This window comes from Bombus impatiens, unplaced genomic scaffold (assembly GCF_000188095.3).
Source record: "Bombus impatiens unplaced genomic scaffold, BIMP_2.2 scf_0216, whole genome shotgun sequence".
NCBI classification, from domain to species: Eukaryota; Metazoa; Arthropoda; class Insecta; order Hymenoptera; family Apidae; genus Bombus; species Bombus impatiens.
Window position 1 is genome coordinate 193749 of NT_176635.1, and position 9953 is coordinate 203701.

Here is a 9953-nt window from a genome sequence, read left to right on the forward strand (position 1 = left end):
GACGACGACGATCCCAGAGGGTTGCACGGCTCTCCAGTGCCGGAAAGTTTGGCAGGCCTAGCTTTTTATCCCTAGACCAGACGTAAAGGGGCGTACTTACACACTCCATAGCCCCTTTTCCAAGTCTACTTCGGCCTGGCCTCTCCTTCTCAACCCTCTTCCCGTTTTCCATCTCTCTCTGCCACGCTTACCACCCCCCGAAACCGATATAGATATATCCGGCCAGAGTTTCCTTTCGTCTCGTCGAGACATTAAAAATCCCTTGCGTTCGAAGTCCTCGAAAAGGGCGCGGTACCCATACACTTTCCCTTCATTCTGTTCCCCCTTCTTCTTTCGTTCGTTGGTACACCCCCTTCCATAAGTATTAGGACAATTATAGGAAAGAAGATAAACTTCAAAAATCTTTAAAAAGTTACTCAAATAACTGGGATTATTGTTTACTTTGGAACCTTGTAATATAAGGATCCGTATATGAAGATTCCATGGGAAAAATATAATAATACAATATAACAATGTGATAAGATCATTTTTGGGGACTTTCTAATTTTTACACTGATACTCGTTTGATAGATCAAAAAGAATTGTTTAATATAAGAGGGTTGTAAGTGGCTACACGAAGAACTCTTCGAACTTAATTTTCTCGAAAATAAAATTATTCTATATCGTCTAATATATATAATATACATTAATAATATATATTATAATAATAAATAAAATTATTCTATATCGTCGATTTATAGAGAATCCACTTATACTTTTTTATAGAGAATCCACCTATACTCGCTGGTACTACTCGTCCTGCAACAAGCTACATTAATTATTATTTTATTTTCCTATAATTTCTGCAAATAACGTTCACAAATCTTTTCTGCCTATTCCCAGTGGCTTCCCTCTCGCCTCGTACGAATATATAATTTCTATCGTTTTCTTGGCAATCATTCTCGGATCAGTTATAACATTTTCTATGTAATCGCTAAATATCTTAATATTTATGAACCGAAGTGTACGTCTCGAGGAACGTTGTTACTTATCGAATAACTTCGACAAAAATCGCGGCGGAATAGGCTGTCTTCCGCTCTTCTTGTCGCGGCGAATGTCGTTCCTTTAACGAAGAGTTTTCCTAACGGGCGAAAGCTTTTCTCGCGTCAAGATGCCAGTACCAAGAGTAGTTCCTTTTCGTTCTACTGATGCGTGATTTACCGCCGCTCCAGGGGTTTACTGTTAGGGGAATCTCGACAATGAGCGTACCTGTCCTACGGGGTGGCGTTTGTACTTTCGAATCTTCGTGTGTCTCATAGAAGGTTTTTTCTGGAGGGTTGCTCGTCTCTTTTTGGGAGTCTTGTGGTAATTGGAAGGTGCATTGTCGAGAGGTGTTTTTGGGAGGGTAGAGAGATTGTAAGATGATAGGATTGTAAAAAATCCCTCAAAAGTATGCGCATACTTGGTTATTTTTCATAAAATACGTAATTTGACTATAAAAGTACGAGTGGAATTTTATTTTTTACTTGAGTTATCATAGAATATTATAACATGATATTGATAAAATTTATTTTTAGAAGTTAACTTGATTGATTGTCAACGTGATAAAATAGATATAAAACAGAGAAAGTTTTCACAAATTAATAGAGGGACTCTATCGTCGTTAATTCTAGCAATAACATTTAAAATTGGTTAATACCGCATAACTATGCAAACTACGCAAATGATGTAAATATTTAATTTTCATATATACAATTGACAAAGTTGTAAAATAAAGATAGTAAAAACAGCTTCTGATCATTAATTTACTGTTAACCCATATATTTTAATAAAATCCATGTATCATTAACACAAATGGATATTTGCATGGCCGGATCCTGAATACGAAACACGGGATGTATAAAAAGCGTAGACAAATTACACCGTATTAAATGAAGCGTTCCTTATCTCTATATTTTCTTTCTCCTTTTCAATCTTTCTCGAATGGAATTCAACGTTCTACTTCGAACGCTAACGCACTATTCCCTCCAGTAGTACAAAAGTAGAGGATTAAAGCATTAAGAGATTCATTAAAGCATCAAGAAAGATTCATGCACTCGACACTAAGCATCTCCTTTCAAAAGCAATTTACTGTCTCTTAGTACGCGACGGGAAATTTAAGTCGGACAAGGATTTAGTGATAATTCCGGGAAACGGCTTGACACCGAAAAAAATTCGCGCGCGTTAATTTAAATTTGCCAAATTACGACGCCCCGAGCGCAGATAGCAATTACACGAGTTTTTTTTAAAATGTGACTTCCGTAATGATCGCGTGCATTTATAATTGTCATAAATAAGAGATGCACAATCGTCGCATTGTTGCTGCACTAATATGTTAATTATAACGAGAAATAACACAGTTTCTTCTTTCTTCTTGTATCTTATGATATAATATACTTTAAAACTAATCCTTGAAGAGCATAATCCGCTATTAAATAGTTTAAACAAAACGCAGAAACACGCTTATCTTTATTCGAAAATCAAAAGCTTGTAATCATCAGTGAAAATAATAGCTTTTGTTGTATTGTTAATTCGTTTTTCTGCCGTCAATTTGAAAATATATTTCCGCAAAATTAATATCTGGTAAAATGTTTCTAGGGAATTAAAATTTACTGTTCAAACAATTTCCGTATTCGCTCTCCGCAATTCTACACAAGTTACATTTTCCACGCAAGGAAACACATTTTTGAGCAGAGTATTTCCCGTTATGCTTACAACTGACACTCACGTATCACATTATATAATAAAAACTCTAGAACAGAAGAAAAGCAAGCGCGGAAGCAAGACATCCCAACATTGAACTTCATAATTCCATACTGCAAACCATCTAACTTGCCGATCCGAAAGCAACTCGATTCCAAGCATTCCATCATATAAAAACACGATCGTATTTCAACAATTTCGGTTCACCACCTCGCAAGCAATTCCACGAAATTCTCTCTCTCTCTCTCTTTCTCTCTCACTCTCTCGACCAACATTTTCTTCAAACGATCACAAGACACAGTCTCAACCTACGTGCACGGGAATTACAGGAAGTTTCAACGGTATTTCGTTTCCTAGCACGTCGAGGCGGCTTCGTGATCATAAGACTTCGTCACCAAAAGAGAGGGGAGGAAAAAAAATTGGAAAAATATGAAAGAGAACAAAAAGTGAGCGAAAAACAAGGACAAAAAAGAAAAGAACGAGCGTAAGCGAAGAACGAGACCTGGTTCCCGGAAAACAACGGGTACCGTTACGGGTTCCCAAGGCTGGAGCGCCTTAGTCGAACGTTGAACACGACGTATAAGCGAAACATAGCTTGTAATCGGTATATCGTGGTCGATCGTTGTAGCTCGATAACGCAAAGCGCGGATCATCTTGCGAGCAACGCCTGGCATTCCTACGCTAATCGCGACACTGTTCCTTGGACGTTGTTCGTGCACTTCGTGCAGTCGGTATTGTGTTTTTGAGGACGAGCAGAAGTCGAGTATCGGTGTTGAATAGCTCTCGAGATGGATCGCTGCGCCGGGTAACGATTTAACCCCCGCGGAAAATGACAAGCACCGAGCAGATGATCCTGAGAGATTCTGGTGTCTCTTCTTCTGTGAGGTTCTGCGAAGTTCGTGGTTTCCAAGTCATTCTTCATTGTTCGGTCGACCACGTGGGAACGCCGGGAATAATATCGCCCGGTGATGTACTCCGGGAATCTCGAACATTGGTGATTGTTGTTAGCCTCTTTTTTTCTGGATCGCTTTCAGGCACAGCGTTCGTTGGGAAAGATCGACAAAGGATCGATCGAGAAAGTTGTGGAAAGATTTAGATGGCTTCACGCGGTTCTTTTTGCGAGGAAATTATGTGAAGCATGTTTTTATATCGTTGAATAGCTCTTACGATATTTGTTAAAATGATTAAATTATACAATTGAACCAATATTGTTCTCACCAATATTGTTTTCACCAATATTGTTTTCACCAATATTGTTGTCGAAAAATTTCATGTCATAGATTAGAAGTATTAAGAGATCCTTTGGAATAAATTTGATAACGAGATAAATGAAATTTTGCAAGTAAATTCTACGAGTTACGAGTTACCAAATTATCCTGCTCGTGGTAAAATTGTAAAATTACAAAGAAGAGTTCTATAATTCATAACAATTTGTTAATATTCGTATCATTAATTGGTAAGTTATTATGCAAAGGAGTTTTAAATATTCACTTTGGATTTGCGTTTTTTATAATATTCTGCAAGTTTATTAAAGATTAAATTATGATGAAAGCTTTAGCTAAGAAAATCTAGTTCTAGATTTTTTGTGGAGAAAGTTTCTCCTATTTTTATCAGTGCCTAAGTATTTTGTAGCGCTAATTAATTACGAATATTGAACGGAATTTATACGGATACATATTTCTACCTACAAAGAGTAGAAAATTAAAAAGAGAAGATCGAAGCCAAGAGATAAAAAAGTTAATCTGTAACGTAGAAAATAGTTACAATTTGTTTACATTATTCACGAAATATGCAGCGTTAGCAAAACTCGCGTCAGCGCTAAATGTAACGATTTAACCGGAGCGGAAGTTAAAGTTGCCGTTCCTCTGAAACAGCGTACTGCCGCTTGCGCGCCAAAGTTATAATTATCGCACCTAGTATAACGTGCGTTAAGTGAAAGGTTCCCCAGGTTCCTAATGTTACCGAGCTTGACACTTCTGACGCGAAGAGTAAGAAGTTATCTTTGCGAAACAGCAGCGATTCGAACGCAGTTGAAGCTAACGTCACCAGTTAAATCTAACAAATAGGAAAGAAGAAAGAATTCGGTTCACTTTTAAAATACCAGTGACAAATAATCGACAGTGAACCTATGTACGGTGAAACGTTTTGTCACTCTTCCGCGAATGGCTTTGCAAAAGCACCACTTCGATTCTTCTTTCCCTTTCTAACGACCCTTTCCAACGACCATTTCAAACTCCAGCTCTTCCTTATTGTAATCGATTTCTCAACTCAGCGAAAGAAACTCGCACCTAACAAACAGCAATCCCTGAAGAGGCTTAGGGCGTGTCGAATTCAGTATTTCGATTCTGGGGATTCTAGTTACATGTTTGATTTACGAATGGCCATTGAGATTTATAATATTCGTGGCTGTTGATAAAAGAACCTTGAGGAATTTTAGATTCTGTTTATACGTATTCATTTAAAACAACATATTTTTTCAAATAGCCTAATAGAATAGTTTTAAATATCCTAGAATTTCAACTCCACCGAATTTGCAACTAAAGATAAAGTAAGAACGTACACGAAACTTGCCTATCTATCAATTTGCAAGTATTCGTTACAACTATGTTTTCCTCCCACAATTTCTCACTTCAGAAAATGAATGCTTTCCGCACACAGAGCATAATCGAGATTCCAAGATCTCTATGTTTCCTTACCTGTAAAAAGTCCTATACTAATCCCAGAATCTCCACGAAGCTTACGAAATAGTAGGCGCTAGAGATGATCGAACAATTCCCACGAAGGCAACAAATTACCCGATAATTCATGATTCACTCCGCTCGAAGTCAACGTGGTCCAACGGATATCGATCAATCAGCCCATCGTATTTATAGATACCGATCCAGGGTCAACGATTTATCTTGCACCGTGTCATAACGTACCTTTCTAACACTCTTCCACAGAGTTCACACGAACGATTTCACTGGCTATAGTCTCTCTTTCTCTATATCTCGTTCTATCCGTTTCTCTCTTTAGAGATACGCTCGTGAGAAATCCGTGGCGAGATAAGGAAGCGTAGACAGACTCCTTCGAGCTGTTACCCGGCATTGTTCGCCGCTGACAAAGCTTCTTCTATCAAGAGGTATTAACGCAATTAACTGATGTATCCCATACAGGACTGCTCTTCGGAGGCGGCCGTAAAACGTTCAGGCAAATGACGGTCGCGAGGGACAGCAGGCCGAGGATACGCTCTCTGAACGGTATCGTAATTAGTATACAAAAGCGACCTGCCGCGTAATTAACTGGCTGGCCAGCCAGTGTGAATCTTTGGGCTCGATCTATTTGTCCCTTTGGATAGCTCAAATTTTGTTGCCATTCTATGGCGGTTCATTTCATCGAGGGGCAAATTGAGGAGGACCTTTGACACCGCGTCTATATGGGATGCTAAAGAGCTTTTCTATGGCGTTAAAGGCTCAACTCGCCTCGTTGGCTGATCCTGTAAATGGTGTTACTATGTAGTAACATCCTGGATAGGTTTTGTACGTGGTATACAGACGTTTTGAGAGGATCGTTTTTTTAACAAGGGAAATATGAATGACCAGTTAATTTGAACAATGATTTAAGGTGTGAGAGTTGTCATTGGATCAATCCTTTTTCCTCAAATAATGCTTCTTTGTATCATATTTATATTAATGTCGTGTATTTCCATGAATTGACTAGTACATTTAATTATTTGCTACTGGACCTTGGTCGATGTGACCAATTATCATAATAAATAGTGATTAGACTACGCATACTGAGTGAAATTAGTTGTGTACTCGTCCTTAATTTGATTACAGTAACCGCCACATTAACCCGATTTAAAAAATTCAGAATGTTCATGGACATAACGAAGACATAAAATATATGTCACGGTGATGCATACAGATTGAGGTTTACAGCACTAAAGAGACAACTCTAATATTTGGAACGGAAAGAAAGATGTAGGTTTCATATCCAAACGTGCAAAATATTATATAATATCGCTATGAATATTAGCCAAATTTATTTTAAAATTTCACGTTTTAAAAAGTGATTTGATTTGGAATTACTTTCCGTTGTTTTACTCAAATTACTTAAACTGCCCTTTTTTCTTCGTGATTCATTGCAACAGTTCCTCCAATTATCAACGCGTATATATAACGCTTTAGGAATTAATAAACTTTGCTATTAGGATTCACTCTGGATATTCACTTTTGCTAAAATTATCAACGATATTGAAAGTTTTGATGCTAATTCGATAATTGGGGATTGCGGAGCTTCTCTATCGCGAGGCTGGTTGATTCTTGAAAATCCAGACGACAATCTCGCGTATCGAAATCATGCGTCGAACGATAAATTAAATAGTAATGCCTGGGAAACGTCATTATTGCGTTGCCACAGGAATCTTGTTAGTGTCGACAGTAAACACAATGACAAATTAAATAGAGATTTCGCGACCACGATCGTTACGTTAGAGGCGCAGACCCGGCGATGTTATTAAATGCCGGAACGATAACTCGTTTCCCGGACAGTGAAAAACAGAGCGTCAGGAGAAAATGGTAACGCGAGGATGATTTTTGCCTGACCTGGTCTGTCATCTAAATTGCGTTTGATTTTTTTCGACGGGGATTTTTTAATATCGGCCTATAGCCGATTTCTGGCACGCTGATAGGTAAACGAGCGCACGAGTTTCAGACCGTTATTGATTCAAATTTGCTCAGTCAGTGAAAAATACTGCATTGAACGTAGTTAAATGCGAATACATTTTTTTTTAGTACGGAGATGTGAACGATTGCATTAAGAAATCAACGTTATTTTGAATAAAATCGTTCGATTCACGTTAAAATGTGAACGTCGAGAAAATGTTAAAAAATCAAAATTGCTTATTAGAAAAGCGATTCACGTTCGAAAGCGGCGTCGAATTTCCAAAAGTCGGGTAACACGGTGAGTCGATGACGTACTTTCTGTCCGCGAGTCGACAGGAAAATTTCCTCGTGCGCAAGAAACTTGACAGGAATTAGATTAGAAATTCTGGAGAAAAGTGTCCGGGTGATTCTTGTCGACTCGTGTCCGCCCTTCAACAAGAATCACCGTGAGAAATTGCGAGGTCCGCGATGATTCCGGACGAACGTGAGGTGTGTCGCGAAGAACGAAACGAAAGTAAAGTAAAAGAAAGAAGAAAAACGAGGTGAAGTAGTCGTGAAAGGACAGAGGAGAAGAATCGTCCACCGTACCTTTGGAAATTGTTTTACAGTTCCTGACTAGCGAATTATGGCCACGTCTTGGTAGCACTTTTCCGATATGATAGACTGAAACTCATAGTAACGTAAATCGAGATTTCAAGAATTTGAATCTAGTCGTATTTCAACTTTTAAAAGTATCATCCCTTTAATTTCATAAAGTCCTCATGATAAATCTTCATTTTTCAAATGAAAAATTATGATAAACTTTTTATGACAATAGAGGCAGAATATTATTTCAGGACACTAATAATAATTTATAGCATGATTCTTGAAGTTGCGCAAATTTTTACTAGAAACGTATACAGTCATGTATAATATATAGCAATTATTTAATTTACTAGATGTTAAGTAAAAAAATTGTCTTTTTTTTAAATACAATAGTTTTGCTTTTTTTAATTAAAGCAGATTATTTGTTGTTTTTCTCGCAAAAAAGGCTTTTCAAAGAGGATATGATATTATCGTTAATTACCGAAACCGATTACCATATTACCGGACGAATTGGTTCGACGGTTTTTACGCTCGTTAGGTTCAAATTTATGGCAAAACGTACCAGACGTCGGCTAATTTATCAACGTAATCGAAGCTGAAAATAATAACATCGATGATCATCAGGTCTTATTAAACATTGACGAGCGTGGACGCTACGATACTTTCATCTCGTATTCCACATAATTCGTTGTCGCTCGAAATCCATGGATTCGTCGATGCATGGCATTTTATATTTATGAAACATACTGTAATATTCCGAGTGAATTTTGATGAAACGAAAGTCAGAAAAATACAAAGTTCATTATTCAAAGGTACAATGTTCGTTACCTAAAAATGCAAGATTCTCGTGAATAAAAATTTTATAATAATAACATTGAACTTCCTGCGAGCAAACTTGATTGTTTATTCATTTTAAAATCGATTAGAATTGATTAACAGGTTAATTCAGAAAATATTGTAATTTAAAGCACTAAATTTTAACAATTACGAATCTGATTAATATAAATATTCTCTGTCATCGATTTTTTACTCCATCATTGTTTATCCAATTGTTTTATTATTTTCGATGTAGTTTAAACTGTATAGCGCCTATGTTCTTCTCATAGTGGATATATATTGCAGTCTGTCACAGAACTTTGTTCATATTTATTTTCATCTGATATACGTACCAATAAAAATCGTATTACGTATGAGATGACCTATTAAAAAATAACTGCCGCACTAAATAGAACATGTTCAACCATCCATCTACGATTCTTAAAATACAACTAGACTCAGCCGCGAGACCAAATAAACAATCGTGCACAAACGATGCCACACACCATTGCTTCTGACAATTCATACATTTCCTCCTGACGCCATTCCATTCCCACAACACGAACAAACGACAACGAGCAGGGAATTTTTGCGAGCACCGACCGTCCCTTGACCGGTCGATTTTCCTATTTACTCCAATCGCGGGACCTCTCTTTCAACTGGGTGATTTATTCCCGAGACCCTTTTAAATCGTTCAACAGATTAACTTAAAAGCTTCTTTATAGCACGACTGTTGTATCGTACTAGCTTTTGTACTCACGATTTCCGTGACTGTACCACGACGCTGCCAGCGAAAACGAGATTTCGTCCCTGACACTCTAAGCTCTGGCTTCCCAACTCGACGATCGCGGACGACTTAAAGAGGTCAGCGGTATCATTCGGGATGTTGCTACGGTTAGTTTTAGTTACGAATTTTTAGTATTTGTTTAGCTTAATATAGCTACATTGATGTGTCACGTATAATAAACATACGTTGCTATATTTTATTAAAAATTTTTCTTACTTGTCGGGCTGACAGATTATTTGACCATTATAAGAATTGCCTAGTATTATATTTAGTGCGGATGGTCATTGCCTCAGTTTTATGTGATTAAACATTACATTAGTATTATATTTCAAAATTTCCATTTTTAATGTGCTTGCTTTACCTTTATAAAAAGACTCTTTCATATAGGGAGGGGGGGG

General features: G+C 37.4%; 1 protein-coding gene and 1 long non-coding RNA gene across 3 annotated transcripts in view; one reads left to right on the forward strand and one right to left on the reverse strand.

Moving 5' to 3' along the window:
* The window catches only part of LOC100743182 (plexin-A4), a 433200-nt gene that overhangs the window by 34420 nt on the left and 388827 nt on the right, over positions 1-9953 (reverse strand). The gene's annotated exons all lie outside the window — the stretch shown is intronic.
* Positions 9518-9953, forward strand: part of LOC112212537 — a 1823-nt gene continuing 1387 nt past the window's right edge. The window contains exon 1 of the long non-coding RNA XR_004461381.1: positions 9518-9662. This is a non-coding gene — a long non-coding RNA (uncharacterized LOC112212537). The remainder of the gene's footprint in view (positions 9663-9953) is intronic.